Source organism: Lolium perenne, chromosome 4, assembly GCF_019359855.2.
Source record: "Lolium perenne isolate Kyuss_39 chromosome 4, Kyuss_2.0, whole genome shotgun sequence".
Taxonomy (NCBI): Eukaryota; Viridiplantae; Streptophyta; class Magnoliopsida; order Poales; family Poaceae; genus Lolium; species Lolium perenne.
Window position 1 is genome coordinate 164,928,971 of NC_067247.2, and position 20,442 is coordinate 164,949,412.

The 20,442-nt window shown below is 42.3% G+C and overlaps 3 long non-coding RNA genes across 17 annotated transcripts; all 3 read left to right on the forward strand.

The window, feature by feature from the left end:
- Window positions 1–1,028: 1,028 nt before the first annotated feature.
- On the forward strand, window positions 1,029–3,443 carry LOC127294427 (uncharacterized). 2 transcript variants are annotated; one of them, XR_007846612.1, is made up of 2 exons: window positions 1,029–1,374; window positions 2,844–3,443. It is a non-coding gene; the product is annotated as an uncharacterized lncRNA (long non-coding RNA). The 2 variants fall into 2 exon arrangements; XR_011742999.1 differs by having other exon boundaries at window positions 2,850–3,443.
- A 1,493-nt stretch (window positions 3,444–4,936) lies between these two features.
- Window positions 4,937–9,547, forward strand: LOC139830552 (uncharacterized). 2 transcript variants are annotated; one of them, XR_011743001.1, is made up of 3 exons: window positions 4,937–5,415; window positions 5,506–9,033; window positions 9,433–9,547. It is a non-coding gene; the product is annotated as an uncharacterized lncRNA (long non-coding RNA). The 2 variants fall into 2 exon arrangements; XR_011743000.1 differs by having other exon boundaries at window positions 5,506–9,101; window positions 9,433–9,494.
- A 2,757-nt stretch (window positions 9,548–12,304) lies between these two features.
- LOC127294428 (uncharacterized) lies at window positions 12,305–17,445 on the forward strand. Of its 13 annotated transcripts, none has more exons than XR_011743005.1 (5): window positions 12,305–13,061; window positions 13,297–13,365; window positions 13,504–14,180; window positions 14,273–14,308; window positions 14,401–17,445. It is a non-coding gene; the product is annotated as an uncharacterized lncRNA (long non-coding RNA). The 13 variants fall into 13 exon arrangements; XR_011743006.1 differs by having other exon boundaries at window positions 13,504–13,639; window positions 14,212–14,308; XR_011743003.1 differs by lacking the exon at window positions 14,273–14,308 and adding an exon at window positions 14,212–14,272 and having other exon boundaries at window positions 13,504–13,639.
- Window positions 17,446–20,442: the final 2,997 nt, after the last annotated feature.

A 20,442-nucleotide genomic window follows, 5' to 3' on the forward strand; every position in this document is an offset into this window, starting at 1 on the left:
AGATCCCGCTATTGGTTATTGGTCGGAGAGAGTACTCAACCATGTCCGCATAGTTCGCGAACCGTAGGGTGACACACTTAAGGTTGGATGTTGAAATGGTAGAAGTTGAATATGGAATGGAGTTCGAATATTTGTTCGGAGTCCCGGATGAGATCCCGGACATCACGAGGAGTTCCGGAATGGTCCGGAGAATAAGATTCATATATAGGAAGTCATTTTATAAGATTTAAAATGATCCGGAAGGTTATATGGAAGGTTCTAGAAGGTTCTAGAAAAGTCCGGAAGAAACCACTTTGGAAGGCGGAGTCCCAAAGGGACTCCACCACCATGGTCGGCCAACCCTAAAGGGGGAGGAGTCCCAAGTGGACTCCCCTAAGGGGGCCGGCCACCCCCTCCCGAGGAAGGGTGGGAATCCCACCTCTAGTGGGAGTCCTAGCTTGGGTAGGTTTCATGTGATATGGAAGGTTTTGGTTTGGGGTCTTATTCGAAGACTTGTAGACCAACTCTTGGGTGTTCCACCTATATAATGAGGGCCAAGGGGAGGGGGCCGGCCACCCCAAACACCACAAGGTGGCCGCACCCCTAGTGGCCGGCGCCCCCCTCTCCCAAACCCTAGCGGCCCTCTCTCCTCCACCACATCCCGCACGCTTAGCGAAGCTCCGCGGGTTTCTCCACCACCACCGACACCACGCCGTCGTGCTGCCGGATTCAAGAGGAGATACTACTTCCGCTGCCCGCTGGAACGGGGAGGTGGACGTCGTCTTCATCAACAACCGAACGTGTGACCGAGTACGGAGGTGCTGCCCGTTCGTGGCGCCGTGATCAAGATCTTCTACGCGCTTTTGCAAGCGGCAAGTGAACGTCTACCGCAGCAACAAGAGCCTCATCTTGTAGGCTTTGGAATCTCTTCAAGGGTGAGACTCGATAATCCCCTCGTTGCTACCGTCTTCAAGATTGCATCTTGGCTTGGATTGTGTGTTCGCGGTAGGAATTTTTTTGTTTTCTATGCAACGAATCCCTACAGGCCCATCACGGGTGAGCGTATCAGGAGCCGACCGGGGGATGAGGCAGCGCGGCCGTGGCGTCATGGCCGGGGAGGGGGACGAGGCGCGGTTGTGGCGACCAGCCGGCGCAGGAGGAGCCGTCCGAGATTGGGACGACGCGCCGCGCGGCTGTGGCATCTAGGCACCTGCCGGATGCGCGCGGCCAGATGCGCGCCAGTGGTGGTCGGCTCCCTCGGCGGTCAGGTGGGAGCGGACGTGGCGGCCAGGTCGGTGGCAGTAGCATTTCATCGCTCTGTCGACGAGGTGGGTTAAATGGAGGAGCGGCCGTGGCAGCTAGGTGGTTGCCTCACTCCACGGATTCACACTCCATGTAAGGAACATCCCAATCCCAATCCCTCTAATTTTTCCATGCATGATTTAGAATTGCTTTTAGGGCTACTTTCTATTTTGGTGTGGCTAGTTTCAGTTTTGGAAATTATTTAAACATGTGCATAATCTTGATTTTTGATGTTATCAACTTCCCTGAGAATTTTGGTACAATTTTAAAAAATTAGCTATGCATCAGTAGTGGTAACCACTCCTGAAATTTTGTCAGTCACCAATTAGTTCGAGCTTCTATAAATTTGAAGGCTTAGTGTGGGAATTCTTAGCATGTGTTACCACTAGAATCCCTTGAACCTTGGCAGTAGCACAACCAAATTGAAGCCTGGCCATTTATCATGGGCAACCTTAAAGTAAATACACATAGTACATAGATTTGTAAAAGAGCTCGAAAAATTTAAAACTCACTCTTAAACCACATCTTGATTCTTGACCTGATTGGTAATGTTATATAGCAATGAACCTCAAGTCTCACAAAGCACATCTGCAACAAGTAGGAAAAATAAAATTCGAAAGTTTTTTTCATGTCCAGTGCTCTATGAACCTAAGCACAAACAGGCCACATGTGCTCCTGCAACAAGTAGGAAAAAATTATTAGGATTGTATTAGTTGATGTATTGAAATGAGATTACACTCTGCTAATGAATGTGCAATTGTGCATATAATAGTAGTTCTCTTCCAAAGATGCACATCATAGTCTGGCCACTTGTGCATCTTAGAAATTTCTTTTAGAGTTTATTCTGCCATCCCTAAATATGTAGCAATACCTTCAAGCTGAAATTGTTTGTTTAAGTTGGTAATTAGTATAATGTAAATGCTCTAGTATCCGTAAGAGATTGCAGAGAATGTGACCGTGTTTTGGAGTTCATAGTTCAGAATCTGGATATCTCTGTCCTCTGTGTTTATGACCGCTACGTACCAGTGTACTCCACGGTTCAAACACTGAGTTTGTATTTTACCTAATATTGCTAGAATTACTTGACTTCCAAGATTCATTAATTATTTAGTTCTGCAATAGTGAATTTAATTCCTCCTGAACGTTTTGAGTACGGCTCTATACATATCTGTAATGAGATTTGTTACCGTGAAGTACTACTCCATCCGTTGTGCCACTAAAAGGTTGATTCACCTCACTTCAAAGGTTGACGCTTGTCACTTTGTCTCTTCATTTTACTAGTTAAGCTCAGTCTATTTTCATACCTTGGTTATGTAATTTTACTAGTTCAGAAATACCTTATATATATGTTTGCTAGTTGGAACTTGCCGGCCTTGCATTCTTCTTTTATATTGTGTGGAAATAAATATTGCCGGCCTTGTAGTGTTGTCTTGAAGAAACATGTACCTAGCAACTTGGCATAGTCGACATCTAGTATTGGTATATTCATTTTCCTTGCATCTATCTATAATTAAGTTCTAGAATTCACAATGCTTACTTTTTGCATTTCAATTTTCATAAAGCTGCAGCTTGATGATGCTCGGACGAGTCTGGGATGGGGCGACGGTGCAAACCCGGGGCTGGTGACATCGGACGGCACGGACCATGGCACCATGCCGAGCAGCACCTCTTGCCATCCCCCGCTCGCCTCTGCCTCGCCGGATCAATGCACCGGAGTGGAGCAGCTGCGGAGATCGTACATCCACGTCGCCATCCCGACATGTCGCCCGGCCTTGCAGGACGCCAAGATCTGGTTGGAGTATGGCAGAGGAGGCCTTCCTTTGGGAGATCAAGGCGACCACCGGAGTGGAGCAGCTGCGGAGACCGCACATCCACGTCGCCATCCCGACATGTCGCCCGGCCTTGCAGGACGCCAAGATCTGGTTGGGGTGTGGCAGAGGAGGCCTTCCTTTGGGAGATCAAGGCGACGACGTGCCATCCCTGCACGCTGCCCTCTCTTTCCTTCGTTACGTGTTCTGGTTAAATATAGCATTTTTAAAGCTTGTTTTCACATTGTTGTATAACCTGACGCAGTTTGCTCAACCAAACAGTGGCAAGGAAGTAGTTCCATTACAACCCCCGATACAAAACAAAACAGGGATTTTCCCATTACGTTTACGTTACCACCTGTTAGCTGATACCATTTACCTTTACGTTACCAAAACTGAACCAAACATGTCCATAATACCTGCACCAAATTTAGCGGGACATATTCAAATCTGGCTGAATGTAGACATGCAACAAGGCAACCGAATGCATGCATATACAGCAAATATCAAGGTTACACGCAGACTGAAGGTTCAACTATTTCAAACTGATAAATGTCTCTGCCAACACAATGAATGGCCGGTATCTATCATTTTTGTCCATTAGCTCGACCGAATGAAAATTCGCAGGTTGAAGGTCCAAGGTTTTGGAACTGAAACAAGCATGCAGTATGTAGATCATCGTCAGTACCATCCATCATCGACCATTATCAAATCATCATGATGAGTCATATCTGCCCAAATTATTATAAGCGAAGCAGCTATCCCTGAGTTAATTCCATAGAATTTGTATCCCCCAAAATTCATTTGGTTCAGAACTATTTATATGTATACATTATACCAGACACGCTCAAGAAATAATTGAACTCATAAATTAAAACATCAGGAAACATCAACTGATTGGTTCCAAAAAGAATGAGAAACTTAATATAATTTCTAACATTAATTTTGTTCAAAACGATATGGTAGCACAGACACTCCTATGTTTGTTTCTTTTCAAATTTTACACCACTTGGAACACACAGGATATACATTCAAGAATTAAAATCTGGGCAAAGAAAGTACATCTGTATGGCCATTAAAACATCAGGAAACATCAACTGATTGGCTCCAAATAGAATGAGATACTTAATATAATTTCCAACATCAGTTTTGTTCTAAACTAGATATGGATAGCAGAGACACTCCTAAGTTTGTTTCTTTTCAAAATTTCCACCACTTGGAACACACAGGCTATACGAATCTGAGGAAAGAAAGTACTACTATATGGCCACTACTACTGTAGACCTGTAGTTTTGCTGCACAAAGAAAGAGAAGAACTAACTAGCTCACGTCGCTATACATCAACCAAGAGCGCACAGGCGACCCGGACGAAGGCGGAGATGACCGATCGGATCAGCCGCGCGTTGGGGAAGAACGAGCCTTTGACCCAGGACGCAGGAAGTGGCGGCTCCAGACGGCCACCAAGGGCAGAACCGGGCCGCGGCGCGCAGTGGGGGCCAGGGCCGCGGAAACGTCGGACTCGGTGGCGAGGCAAAGCGGCGTTGCCGCAGTTGGGGCGGGGATGCGGAATCAGCAATCCCGAGTGATCTAGCTCTATCGGAAATCACCATGAGGATTAAAGTGCAAATTAATGCAAATTGACCTTTTGACACTCTTAGAAAAATAAAATTTTAACTAATCCTACAGCACGGACGGTCAGATCCGCCTGGTACTCCACCGCATTAAGAGATATAATAGATGCCCCCCATAGGGGGACTCACAGCGATCTGATCACGTGAGCCGTCGGATCTTTATATTAGTGCATCTCAGCCGTCTATATTTTCACCGCGTCCATATAAAAGGGACACCCACGGTGAAAACCCTAGAGGCACACTCACCCAATCCCAGCCGCCGCGCCCCATCCCCTCGCGAGTCTCCTTCCAATCCCCACGTGTGCTCCTCCCCCGTGTCCGGCGGCGCTGCTCCATCTCCCTGGCCGCCACCCACCTTCTCCTCCTCCCAAGCCCCGTATCCCCACCTCGTCGGCCGGCCTCCTCCATGGAGCTCGAGCTCTGGAGACCCGAGGCTGGGTGAGCATGGAGTAGCAGCAGCGGTGGAGGCCCTCATGGTCATCTCCGATGAGGCGGAGGAGGAAGCCCTCCAGGGCGCCGTCGGTCCGGAGGCCGCCACCACGGGCGGCGACGCTAGAGGAGCATGAGGATCCAAGAGATGGGCCGTGGGCGCGGTGTGCGGGGGACTGGTCTGCGGTGGGTGAGCGCTCTGTCCCTCGCCCCCGACGTGCTCCTCTCCTCTCTCTCCATATCCTCGTCCTCCTGTTCTAGCCTAGGTGCATGAATTTTTTTGTTCATAAGAGAGGCTCCTCTACTTTTCAGTTCAAATCCGTATGTTTTCTGACTTTTCTGTCCGTTTGTTGTAGTATTGCCTGGCATCCAGACCCAAACTTGGAATGAGGTAACCTTGAGGTAACCTGTTGAGACCTGCTCCAGACCCAGCCGTCCACTATCAAGATTTGAGAAATATTACTCTGAAGAAGATTGTGGTGTAAGATTATGATTGGTTTCTGGGTTAGAAATGTATAAAGGAATTCTGCTAACTCTAGAACCATATGACCACTAATTTTTCTTTATAATGTTCCTACCTAGGTTCTATTAGTTTAGATCAGCTTCATGTTATTAGAATCGGCTAATGTGAGAGATCAGTTAAATCATTATCGATGAAGCGCTCGTCAACAGTGTACCTACATGTTATTAAAATCGGCTAATGTGAGAGATCAGCTTCTTTGGTTTCCATTTTTCTTAGGCTGGCGTGCATACACCCATGTTAAATGTGATGCTTGAGATGTATATTATGAAGTTTGTCTGTTGACATGTTTATCGAAGAAAAAGAAATGTACTGCTATGCTTGAAAGGACTCCCAATAGAATACCTTGTGTTTTATCTCCGATCTTAATCTTATTGGAGTATAGCGATTAGAATTGTCTTTGTTCATTAGCAGGACATAGCTAGACCAGACATATTTGACCAAATTATTATAATTCCCATAGACTCATAGTTAACTTCTATGGCTGCATATGCTGGTCAAACATATCCTACTTGCTGCATAGATAAGTGTTTTTCTTACAGTTTTGTAGTTAAACTACATGTGGTGATACTTTCTGTTTTATTGGCAGTTTTCTTTCTGGTTATACCTTATGTTTTAATGTCAGTTTTCTTGGTGGTTACCCATTGCTTTATCCGTATATGTGCAAAAGTTCTGTGGCAAGTAGCAGGTTTGCTCCCTTTCCAGGTGTTAATTGGTGACTGCATAAAATAATGACTAAGAAAATCAAGTACTCTTAGATTCAGTATTACTTGCTGTACATCAAGGTTACCTCATTTTATATGACCATTTCTTGGCTGAATTCTTGGTGAAGTTATGCTTGCTGGGTGGTCTGCTCCTCCGGAGATGATTGAAAGCTGATCTACCTCGCAATGAATAACAACACCCACTTAAAGTTCACGGCCATACAGAATATCAACTGAAATTCATAGCGATATACATGTATTTTTCCCGGCTGGGGCTCATCATGGTGGTCGTTGTGAGCTGAAAGGCATGGGGGCGTCCAGACCATCACTCCCCCCCTACAGTTGTTTGACATGGGTCTAAAGATCTTCGTTCCTCGCCTAGAAGCCCTTGCCAAGTTTGCTTTTGGGATGGGTTTGCCTCGGGTATGTAATGCAAGCTTGTGATTTAGTACCGTCATTCTATCACGTAACTAAGAATATGAGGTTTTTATATTTATTGGGGTAACCTATCGTAGGAAATCGTCGCATAGAAATCAGTATAGCTTTTGTTAGCATTTGAGTCCACTATTTTTATGAATTCGTTCTTGTGGGAGGATCTCACCACTTATATTTGAAAACATCATGTTTGTCAAGTGGTTATCTTAGTTAACAAAATAGAATATTTTTTATTTTGTTTGCTATGGCTTTGAAGTAAATTTATCCTTCATGTTGTGTCCATCTCCATTATATTCACTATCTCCAGTGCCTGTTTGGAATTCTGGTGGTCATGATATCTTTGTTTGCTTGGTTTGGAGATGTGAGGTTCCAGAATTGGAGCAGAAGGTTGAGCAATGGTAGCGAATGACATAGTCGCTTTAAATTTTGCACTCCCTTCTTTCATACATTTATTTAGCCAATTGGATTGTCTCTGTTGAGGTAATGCTTTTTCTGCAGATATTTGTTAATTGGGTTCTGAAATAAAAATCAGTGATCTAAGATAAATAAGAGGTGAAATATATATTTTTTAAACTTGGTTTCTTGCCTATAGATGCTCACGTATTGACAATTATTGTTTTTTGTTACTAAAAATTGATTGCAGTGTTCAAACAAAGAATTATGAGTGCTGCATTGCAATATGGTGCCTGATCTGAATAGTAATATTCAAAAATGTTGTTCCATAAAAATGGTGCAATATGTAGCAGCGAAGAACTTGATTTGTTTCCCCCTTGATTGTTTATCATGAAATAGTTTTTTCTCTCCACCTGGTTGTTCCTATTTCTTTTGTGTAATAGCATATCCATTTATGCGCAATAGGTGAGATGCTATTTATTTGTAACTTCGAAAACAGTGAGTACTACCCATAATCACTTCAACTTTTATCTAAGAAAACACATAGGAACAGGAGAGGATTGAACATGTCATTTTTGTTTAATTTAATGGCATATTAAACTTGATGCACATGTCACGAGTTATAGCAGAGAATGCACACTCGGGATGATTTTGAGATCGGTGGGATAGCAAGAGCCATGAAGGAACTGAACTTGTAGCTTAATTCAGAAATATTTTTGGCAGGATCCCCATATTTGTATGGAGGGATCTAGGAAAGTTCTTTTGCAATGTATTATTATGGTCAAAGCTGCTCTTTGTTGCGAAGTTGAGCTCTGTACAATGTTGGTGGTTCTTTTCATATGATGCATGCCACACGTCTGCTATTCATATTGGGTCCCAAAACCAGATCATAAGTACTTTTCTCATTGTAAGAACTATTTATTTCGCTTTTCTTAGAGGTATTTACCAACTCTATGTACACGAGAGTGCTCAATTTTTTGGAGGAACTTTCAAACATATTCTATTCCATTCATGTTTATTTGATGGGCGTTCATATATGTTGATTAAAGATAGCTGGAATGAGTTTAGGTGTAGTAAAATCCATATATTATTTTATAATTGGTTAAATCAATATGTTGCACTATTGCCATCACGTCTTATCAGTTCCTGACTGCTGCTGGTAGTACTTTTCATTTTTGGTTATTACAAGCAGAAAAGCTAAAAGTTGTCTTATTCTTGCTATGGGTAGCCAATTGTGGTTATAGCCATGGTGGAGATGAGATCCACGGTGTATCCGTATTTTGTTTTTTTGAACATACTGTATAATTATGGATTCTCTTTATTTCTCTCATGCTGTCATGTATCTCAAACACATAGATCACATAATATATCAACGTCCACTTAAATATACAAGATTAGAAGTTTGGTTGTGTAAGTAGCCGGACAAATAAACATATGGTTTGTTAGCTGAAGAAATGCTCATCTGTTATAAATTTAAATGCTTCATGTTCTTTTTCTCGTGCCAATGCTTACGAAATGTAAGCGAGAATAGGGTCTATTGACAAGTGCAGCATGCAGCAAAGATATAGAACAAATAATTCTAAGAATTTCCCAGGCAGCTATATCTTGGTCTGAAAAACATGTTTATTACTGTACATTAAATTTCTGTTGTACATGTTAGTTTCACCCATTATTTATTGCCAGGTTATCCCAACCATAATCTTGATCTTTCTGCAGGTATTAGGCTGTTTATTGAAATATCACCACACTCCGATGCAGTGGATTCCCACAAATCTTGCAGGTTCAGGGGCAGGCCACACCAACGGCAGAAGCTAGAGCTCAGAAATTGTTTGGTATCCATCATCAACCTTTGCACCTATTCGTGATATATGCGGCTTTGCTAGATGTACCTTCATCCATGGTAGGCCTCACCATAGGTGGTTTGCTTTTATTTCAGCCAGTTGTGCACCATGTACTATCTTCACAGAAGGATGGAAATTCACATCGAATTTAAGTATCTTTGCTAATTTGAAAAGAAGTTCACAAATATATTTATTTAGCTTGAAATTTGGGGATCTTCGGAGAAAATATTTAACATCAACAAGTATCTTTTAGAATTCATTTGTGCACAGAGCTTTGTTCCATGATTCTGTTCAGGTCATGGCTTTAGAGATAGTTACTTATCCAGTAGACATGGTCTTTTGGTTTACTTGCGCTTCGTATTCTTATCGTCTGCCTGGATGTCATGTTAGGTTCTTCCAACTGTGGTTGATGATCCGTAGGAGCTACCGGCATCATACGATGCATCTGGAATAAATAAGAGGTAACCTCTCTTTCTATGTGTGCAAGCAGCCTATCGATACCTGCCTGGATGATGCTTCTATGTATCCCTTTGCTCACTAAGGTTGTTTAAAATCCTCTCACCGTAGAAAGTACAGAATGATGATACTTAAGAGTAAGAAGAAAATACCTAAACTACTGTCTTCCTATGGTAGCACCATCAGTTATACAGTTTAAGAGTGCGGTGAAATCACCGTAAAGTTGTGTATTTCTAGGAGATGTCGTGCATCACCGGATTTATCGGTGGAAGATGTTGTGGTGGCGCGGTCCATCACTCCCGGCACCGTTCAGCGAGGCACCATGGATCCTTCTTTTTAATCCAATCTTACTAGCCTATTTGGTATTGCTGCCTCTGTAGAGATGCGTCGTTCTGAGGTGAGCCTCTGTTTCATTCGATGCTCCTTGCATTGATTTTCTTAGTGTGTGCCCGTGATTTTTGTTTATGATGAAATGCCGGACATAGCCTTGTGAGATTCTTTGCGTACATGTGGTTGCCCTGGACACAAATAAAAGCCATTTGTGGGACATGTGGTAGTAATGCATGCGGTAGGAAAAAATAGTTAGAATGAATATGTATAAGGTCCATATCGAACACATGCACATGTTCATCTATATGCACCATATGGGCTCGGTATGGAAATTCAGATTCAAGTGTCCAATATTTGCGCCTCTCTTCTTGCCTAATAGTAATTTTGTTTTCTCAAACACATGCTTAAGCACACGCCAAAGCGTGTGTATTTGTGTATTAGAAGAAAACTGCAGAAAAAGCGGGTGGTACACCAAAGCATAGCCAAGCTACAAAAAAATTAAAGGCTAAGAAGAGAAAGAAAGAAGAAGCTAGAAAGAAATATATACCATTTGTTAGCACTGGGGACTGCCGCGTCATCGGGTGGCCTGGAATGCGGAGGTAGGATAGGAAGTGCTTTTGCCCCAGCAAGCATCCACATCTTTGCTTCTTCCAGAATATAAATGACCAAGTCTTCTCTATTGAGATTGATATTCTTAAAGATCACATCATTCCTTGCTTTCCAAAGCCTCCAAACGGTTAGCGAATTAGATATTTAACACCTTTTTTTTGCATTCCAGGGCTGGCATTATCTACGGCGATAGCGAACCAATGTTGAAGCTCTCATGGGCGCGAGGCATATAACCAAGCAGGTTAAGTCCGGACAGAATGTCATGCCATATCTGTTTAGAGAAGGAACATTGAGTGAGCAAATGGGGTATAGACTCAACCTCCCGACCGATCACATAAAGCGCGGGTGTCATTATCATTCAAGTCATGGCGTTTGCGCCTTTCTACTGTCCAACATCGGTCAAGCGAGGCCCGCCAAGCAAATATTTTGCATTTGAGACGGCTCCAACATTCCTAGATTGAGTTGTGATGAGGAGAGAATATGGAGCCTTCAAAAAATGCTTTGTAAGCAGATTTAGCAGAGTATGAGCCTGACTCGTGAGGTTCCAAGTTAAGGTTTCTGCGAGCCCGGATGCGGCTCTGCTCAACAGTGATGTTTGCTAAGTGAAGAAATAGAATGATAGCTTCGGTGGAGAGGGTTCCACTAATATCCCCGATCCGGGCATTCTCTGGTAAGGCTGAGGCGTGACCAGGCACTTGATGACACGAGGGTGAGAGTAGCAACCACGACAGGGGTAAGATCTCGCAATACTACGCCTGACAAGCCATCTATCCGACCAGAAAGGCAGGTTAGTGCCATTACCAAGGGTGGCTGTAGTTCTTTGCATAAACAAGGGCTTCGATGTGGCGACTAAGATGGATGTGAAAGTTGGTCCAAGGGCGAAACAGTTGCCTAATAGTACTTCATTTCAGGAGATATTGGTGGCCCAATCTTGATAACCATATATTCCTTTTTAATATAAAAACATAAATGTGGTTCCATGTTAGAGATATGCTTAGAAGTAGCACCATGTTCATGTTTTTGTTCCGGTGGGAAACATAATTTATTTCTAAAAATGTATTCAATACTAAATGACCAAATGGACGATGCATCACTTGGTGCTTATGTTTTGGCTATTGTGCTACTTGGCAGAACCACTCCTGGAGATTCTAAAGTTTTGGCTTGCATCATAGTGACATTCATAGTTTCAGTAACTTTGAGCTTCAGATTAAGGAGATACAAATGATTTTTTTGCTTATCATGGCTACCTCTGAACTCTGAAGTTGATGAATAAGCTTGCTACCATTATTTGATTTTCTATTATTTCTTCGACAATCCTTTCTAATATATTTCCTTAAATTATATTTTTTTTTTAAATGTGAGGACGTGGTGATCCTTGTTGTGCAGAGAACCAAGTCAAAACTTTAAAATGTTTTATCTCCTCCAAAATTACTTGATAAGGAATCCTGCAAATGATTTTAGCATATCATGGCTACCTTTCTTTTGTTGTTCATTCCTTAATTTTGCTACTTTAGATAGTCATACAATCGTACTTATTGTACTATATTTTCAGTATTAGTCATTGTAATATATCCGCCCATTTTCCTGATTGTATATAATTGTTTGTCTAACAATACATATTATCATTTTACCGTATTGTTTTTATCACCATGATACCAAATGTAAATCGGTGCGAATTCAACGGGGTCGTGCGCCAAGGCGCACAATTATATCTAGTCCAAGGGGTATATATGATGCCCCCTCACGGAGCTCTCACAGCGATTTGAGATGGTGACCATCGGATGGCTCCTCGCAGCGAATCTCAACCGTTCATCTTTTTCACCGCGTGGTATAAAAGCGCCCAGACTCGCTGTGAAACCCTAGCCAGCCGCCGCCCGCAATCCCCAATCCCGTCGCGACCGATTCGCCTCCTCCCCTCCACCTACTTCGTCGCGCGCGACGGCCGACGATGCTGCTCAGCCTCCACCCCCGGCTTCCACCGCTCCTCTCGTCGTCCTCCCCAATCCTCCCTCGCCATGGAGCTCGGTCTCAGACAAGCGCGAGAGGAGGTCGCCGCTGCTGTGCACAACGAGGAGGCGCACATCGACGGGCGCGGGAAGGGAGCCACCAGGTCGTCGAGCGCCTTGTGCTCCCAACACCGTCAGCCAGCGCGTCTCCGGCGAGCGGAGGAGGCCGCCGTCATCAAGCATGATGAGGAGGTGCGCATCGACGCGCGACGGAGGGAGTGCTCCGCGTGTGCGCCTCCGTTGCTGGTGTGTTGCTCCTTCCTCCCCATGGCCTCCTCGTCCTCCTCCACGCTGCCTCCGTGCCCAACCTCCTCTACATGGACGTGAGGCTCCATAATCCATATACTGTTTCCTCTGCCCCGCCTCCTCTGCACAACCTTGCAGATGCTGAGATGGGACGGTGCCAACAACAACATCAACCACTGGTCGTCTCCTTCCTCCCCCTACAGGTTGAATCCATCTTGCACGAGCTCCTCTACTTGATTTCATTCTTTTTAATTTAGTTTATAATTTGAACAGCTAGGGTTTGGGTGACCCATAGGTTCCAACAGTACCTTCAGAAGCCCTGTTTCCCCAATTAAATCAGGTTCCAGTGACCTAGGTGGATCAATCTAGAAGGTACATCCCAAACATTCTTACTAATTGTTGTGCTGTGATTGATCGTTTTATTTTAATATCACTTTATTTAATTAATAGTAGTTCATGTAAATGGATTTTATTATCTTTTTAAGCCAGTCTATCCGTGCTCTTCGATGTGATAAATTTCTTGTTCTACCATGTTAACGAGTACATGAACCTTAGGGTGGCCGTGGTTTCACAGTGAGGAATGATTGTGGAGTGCTTATTGTTGCAGGAGCAGAATGAAGCATGTCCGCCTCTGTACTTGTAACATGTTAGTCTTCCGTTCCTGAAAAACATCTAGGTGAGCACTCTTCCTCCCTCTTCTTTGCTCACTCCTCAATATAAGTTTGTAAGGTAGCTCTTGCATATAGAAAGTGTTGGTCAGAGACCAGTTCTTCAATGTGTCCACCAAGTTCATCTTTTTTTTCTCTGGTTTCAGAGTTGAGAAAGGTTGTAACCTTGGCGCTTCTCTGTATAGCTGAAGAACAGAAGAATGAAATAAGTAAGGCCTCATTTGGATTTGCACTACCCAGAGATCTTCATTTTGGACATGCCAACAACTGTTGATTGTACAGGTGAAACATAACTCTGTAGATTGGACATGACAAAATACCATCTTGCTAACTCTGTAGATGGTTTTTGTTTGGCCATTGGACCCAATGCTTAGTGCCTTCATTACTTCGGCATCATTAGTTATGACTTAGAATTGTTTCCATGACTTAAATTGCAAGTATTGAATTAAATTTCAGTAAGCTGTTAATTAGTTAGAGCCACATTACAGCATTGCCTGGTCTACTTGTGTATTACAATACTCCTGCACTTCTATGGCTCGTAAGTGTACTTATACAAGAAACAAGATGCATTTTTTACAGTATTGGTGCGATGTAGCATCTCTTTCCAGTATTGTGGCTATTGAATTTGCAGAATTGGTGGATTACTTTTTATATTGCAAGAGTTTCTTCAATTCTGAACAGAGTGTAACAATGCAATAATATATAATGTTCACCTGCTTATATTTTCTATGGTGGCTTGCCCAGTAACAGACTGGAGCAAAGACTGGAGCAAAGACGTAGATGAAGATCTATGAAAGATTCGACCCTAATATAATTGTGCAAGGTTGTCATTTCTCCTTATTCTTTTGGTTCAGGTGTGTTATGGAAGAAGAAAATGAAGTTATTCAAATTGTCCCTGATCTCGATGTTCTACAGGTGATAGCCTGAATTTTGGTTCAAGTTTCTCATGAGGTTACATCACCAATAGTTTGATTTTGTTAGCAATGCACTTGTACGTCATGAAGGCTGAGCTATATGTGTATTTTGTTTGTTTGATGTTTCAGGGCTAGCGTTCTTGACTAAGGAGGAAAAAAGAGGCATATGTTTTAGTTTTGAAATAAAGGATCGGAACTCAACTATAAAGTGTATATGAGGCGAGGCAATTTTCTTTGGCCAGTTCTTTATTTATTTATTTGAAGATTTTTTAGATTTATGGTTAATGCCAATTTAATTTCTGCAAGAGTTTTGGCTTTGTCAATGCCATGATATTAATTCCTTAGTTATTCTCCAAAATACTACCTTTTGTCAGATCTGTATGGATATCTTTGGCGGAGCCTTGGCTCGGTGAGCCTGGGCAGCTGTCCAGGCTCAGCCGAGGAATCTCCATGCTGTTGGTAGTGGGAGTGATTTAATCAGCTGTTTATGGGGATAAATGTCCAAAATTGTTGTGCTGACCTCCAGTTATCAGGTTGTAGCAGATCATGTCATGTCTATCTGAGTGGCGAGAAATCAAGCAAAAGTAAAAGGTACATCTCTGCATTACTTATCAGAACCATGCCCTTGCAATATTGAGTGACTTAATTTTTTAGCATTGAATGGCATTCATCAATGGAAACTCAAGAAATGAAGGTTTTTTTGGGTATTGTATTGCTTTTGTGAGCGTCTCTTCATGTACTTCAGTGGCAATGAGCAAATAAAATCTTACCATTAATATATAATCTATAATTTACAGAGGAATCTGCACCTTAACACTACCCTGTTTTCTAGGATTCTCCAACTTAGTCTGAACATTTAGGTGTTAATTATGTCTGTGTAAACTTTATTTCTATTTAAATTATCTTTATGATTGATGATTGATATATAGTTATTTACCATATGATTTCGATATTTCTTCAAAAGAAATTAGCACCTGGGTTGGGTGGCAACGTGTCCGAGCTGCCAAGCTAGGGCTATATATCTATACTATCTTTGTATTGGTGACATCCAATACATTGAGCCACATAAATCTTTTTTTCTGTCCTGGTAGTTATCATCATGTTTTTTCCTGTTTAGGTGCTCCAGAGATGCAACGTTTTCAAATGGCACCTCATCTTTTTGTTCATTTATGTTGTTTGTCATAGTTTTACACTAAGGGATAATTGGCTATATAATGATTCTCATAGTTTTAAAATAAAAAGGAAGTGTTTTATTGTAGGTCTTTGGCCATGGAGTTAAAGTTACTGGCTGGTACAAAATTTTAGATTCTAGGCACTAGAGGAACTAAATTTGAGGTTTAGTTCTATGAATTGGTTGGTTTTCAGTGTTTTTTATTTTTATCATATAATTATTGAAACATGAAGTGGCATTGACACATTTTTTTTACCATAAGTATCACTTCTCTGAGTTACTAATATTTTTTCCAAGATCAGATTATTTCCTGGTCATTTACCTATTTCTTTGTATTCACACTAGAAGTTGCTATTGTCTAGGCTATGTAGTCTGTAACTCTACTAGCAGGAGCGTCTTCACTAGGTATATTGGGGATCCTAATGCGCTGATGGTGCTGCTGATATGACCAAATGAAGTGCTAACAGCTTGTATGGACATTCTTATTGTTGAACATGTTTTATGCTATTCATCAAGCCATACCAAGTCGATTATCTTTGTATGCTCTACTTCTGTCTTTATTTATGTCACGGTTGTGTGATAATCTAGATAGTTGTATTTTCCCTTCAAATAGTGTTAGATGATTGAGTAATTATGGGTGGAAGTTACTGTTGTTTTGCACATTTCCTTGTGTTGTCATCTGCCTAGCTGCTGGTTGTTTGACATTTGCTTTTCTCTTAGACCAATTGAGGTACATATGTATTATGTAGTCGTAGTTTCAGTTTCTTGGTTTATATTCCATGGTCTGTTCAGATTATGACATGTACAAATGTACATTAAGGTCTGCTAATTGGTTTGTTGGCCGACTTATTCATACTTACTCTATTATAGTTTCCTAATTCATCCATATTTCAGGAATTTGGTAAGTAAACAAAATATTAATGAAATAGGAAAATATATAGGTGTCAAATTCAGCTACATTGCGTGTGCATGATATATTTGGTGAAATATATGAGTAAGCTCCAAAAAAATATGTGGGTTCCGAGTATTGACCTATTATGGTTATTTTTTTGGTTCCTCTCTTTCTCCTCGAAGCATGTCCATTCCCAATAATGTGAATGCTTTGTTTTGTAGCCTGAAAAGGAAGCTTTTGCACTGCAACTCAAATGGATCTGGTTCAAATTAGTCTTGGTGAAGTATTACAGTCATGTTTTTGCTTTTTTCCATACTTGCATTAGGTGTGTAAATATTTTGCCCAAATGGCTTTCTTCATGTTATAGCTGATAAAAGTCAGGTCCCTTGTGTGATATTTGGCCATGTTCTAGACCAGAACATATGTATATTAATTCAACGACGGACAATTGGCTCAGAAATAACATGTGAGTCCAATCTCGAAGGCTGCAGTCCAACACTGACCACAAGTAAGCCCCATGACCTCCTCTGCTTCTCCCCTGCTTGCTGGAGGATGGCACGCAGCAGTGTGGGGCATTTGGCAGAGGTGTGCTTCTTTATTTTTCTTCTACCTATTTATGATATTTTGCCATTGGTTTGCATATGGGATGAGACACATATATCTCTTGAAACTGACAGCAGCAGTAGCTCTATCAGAGTACTCTTGGAAGGAGCAGTCCTCATGCAAGGAAGTAATCGAGAGAACCTATCTTTGGGGTCATAGAATAATGCAGCATCTGTCCTCGCATAATGTTCATACCTTATGAGACATCTGTGTTGTTTTCTTACAGATGGATCCTCGTGACTCGGATTAGCAAAAACACGATTGCAATTATGGAGGGCGCCATAAAACAGAGATACATCCTCACATGATCAATATGGATTGCTTGGTTTGAGCGGCAGTTTAGCCTATTATTATGCTTGTTTTGGTGCAGTACAAGAAGTTCATTGGTTGCAATTTTTTAGATGAATATTGATGTCCTATATTAGTATTGTCTGTATCTCTGAATATTGGGAGTTGATAGCTTTTTCTTTGTCAAACAAAATTTATGGAACACTCCAGATTGATTGAATCATGTGTTTGCAAGATGGCATCGAGTATCTATCTTATTCGTTTGTGTTTCTGTTTTACTCTACACATCATCTCATTTCGTCCAAACCAAGCTATAAATACTCCAGCAATCATGCCCTTTAGTTTAGTTGTCACTTACAAATGATGAAAAGAGCTCAGTTCAACAACAAATTTTCTTAACCGGTTCACACTGCTGAGTAAACTTCATAAAGATCAGAACTGAATAAAAGGATAGATTACAGGAGACGAAATTATGTAGAACATCTAAATTGCAATTTCTGTGTAAAATCAAAATTGATATTACTTCATTGGACGCCATCCTGTGGGGGCAAAGCCTTGGCCGTTGAGTCCCATTGTGTGCGGGAAGAGCCATAGTCGCCATCCTAGAGGCGGTGGATTATCCTACTAGCATGCCAAGTGTCGTATCATTGTCGTTTGACGGCGCTGCGGCTGCTGAGTCTCCATTGCGTGGGTGCGGCATCATAGAGGCGGCGGCGCGTCCGAGAAATTGCGGCCGCTGAATCGCCTGAGGAGATAATACAAAGGAATTCAGATTATTATTGATCCAACGGGGAATCTTCAAAAATAGGGTTAAGCTACTGGTTTCAGACCCCACCTCCATTCCGCACCATCTGTTAATCATCCAACGGTTCATGATGAAAGTTTTCAAATATTCACACAATGGAGGTTGGATATATGTTACATTTTAACTACAACCCTGAACTAGGAGATAAATTAGCCATGTATCAAATATTTATTATATCATTATATAAAACGTTTATCAGTGCGAAAGTTGGGCATGCGGGTCGAGGCGCGTCCCAAAATGATATCTGGACCTAATATGATCTTTTTTTTTGGGTTTTTGGTCTTTTTTCTCTTATTGTCCTACAATGATTTTCTCAATGACCTTTTTCACAGAATCCCTTGGTTCCGAGCATTGTGTGCTAAATAGTGATCATACTATTTGCAACAAAAATAAGTTATTACACTATTTGTCTCGCGTATTGGCAGTTAACTTATATTGTCGCTATACATAATAAACATCGGTACGAACTTCACGGGATCGTGCGCCAAGGCGCACATCTAAATCTAGTAGTTTTGGAGTACCAGGGCACCGTAAAAATCCTACAGTATTATATTAGGCTGGTCAGAGTGGTAGTATAGTGGTAATATCATAGGTAGTATCATGTATTTTAGGTCAGATGATATGGCATCTAATTAAGAAGGAGAGATAGGATTAAAATAACATAGGTGGATATTGTATCATAGCACATGTTACGAGAAAAGTAAATGGAAAATAAATCTTGTACGTAGATTTACATTGAGATTCTACAAAATAATAAATTTGAAAGTTTATAATACTACTCTATAATACTACTCACTATAAAGATAGTATCATAGACAAGTATCATATGTATGATACTAGTATATGATACTATGCACTATAACCACTGACCGTATTGCTAGTGATTGTCTAGTGACCGTATTGCTAGTGACCGTATACTAGTATCATAGTACTGACCGTATTGCTAGTGATTGTCTAGTGGCGATCAAGGAATTGAAGCTGCCACACCGTGTCGATGAAATCCAAGATGTCAGCAAGCTGAACAGTAATTCCAAGAAGCTAATTAATGTTCCGCCATGAAATCCAAGAGTCCAATCGAGATCAGGCTCACTAACTAGCTAAGTTTTCTCGTTCTGAGGTTGGTCGGCGTGTGTGGCTTTTTGATGAATAATAGGGGGCTAGCTTTTGTTGGAATTGGGCCTTGGTTTTAGAACAAGTACAATAGAGTCCAATCAGCTAACTATAAAATATTAAATAATATATTTTAGATTATTTAGAGGAGAGAGAAGGGGAGAGAGAAGGGGAGAGAGAAGGGAGGTGCGCTCTTGCATGTGCTCCTAAGGCTGGTGCCAACGCGGGCTGGAGGAGAGGCGCTACCGCCCGCGATGGGGCGAGAGGGAGGCGACAGGCGGGCGAGACGGTAGCGGCGGGCGGTGGTTCCACCGCCCGGCGGTAGGACGCGGTACCGCCCGCCTATAGCCCGCGTTGGAGGCGAGAGCGGGGCGAGAGGGAGGCGATAGCGGTGCTAGTGGGGGCGGTAGGGAGGCGGTAGGGAGGAGAGAGAAATGAGAGCTGTCACTATAGCCCGTGCATTGGCACCGTGGGGTGAGAGTGGGGTGAGAGTGAGGGTAAAAGCTGACGTGGCGAGGCTATAGTGGGGTGATGCATTGACACCAGCCTAAGAGCAAGGACAATAACATAGCCAGCTACCGGCTATATAGTCACACTAGTATAAAAAGAGGCTTCCATACGACCCCTTTAGTCCCCAAAATGTCAGAACCGCGACTAGTGGGGTCTTTAGTCGCGGTTCTGCAGGAGAACCGCGACTGACGGTCTGGGCCCAGCGGGCTCGGTCGACAGCTAGTGTCCGGGCGGGGTTTGCCAGCCGCGACTAAAGGTCCTCAGGCCTGGCCCGAAGGCCTTTAGTCGAGGTTGGCCAGGCCAACCGGGACTAAAGTCCCATCCCTATAAATACACTTCAGCACACTTCACTTAGCAACTTGGTGTGCCACTTCTATTCACAAGGGGTGGTGGGTTTGCCTTGGATCATCTTATGCACACAAGGTGTTTGATGAAATGCCCAAGAGCATGAAACAAACATGATATGAAGTGTCTGAGCCACACTTAAGCTTTCTCATTTATTTTTCCTCCTCGATCGCGGTTAGCAACTTGAACCTTTCATGTGTCATTGATAAAATATGCATGTGTGTAGTTCATTTTTTAATTTCTATTATTTCTATCTAGTTAGTTTAACAAATGCATGATGATTAATTATATACTTTATATAATAATGCAGATGAATCAGCAATGGATGTACGGTAACTGACTCTCGGGTGAGTTCATTACGGGTTTGAATGATTTCCTCGTAGTGGCTAATGCGAACAAGCAGGAGGGTTTTATTATCTGTCCATGTACTGCCTGTAAGAATCAGAA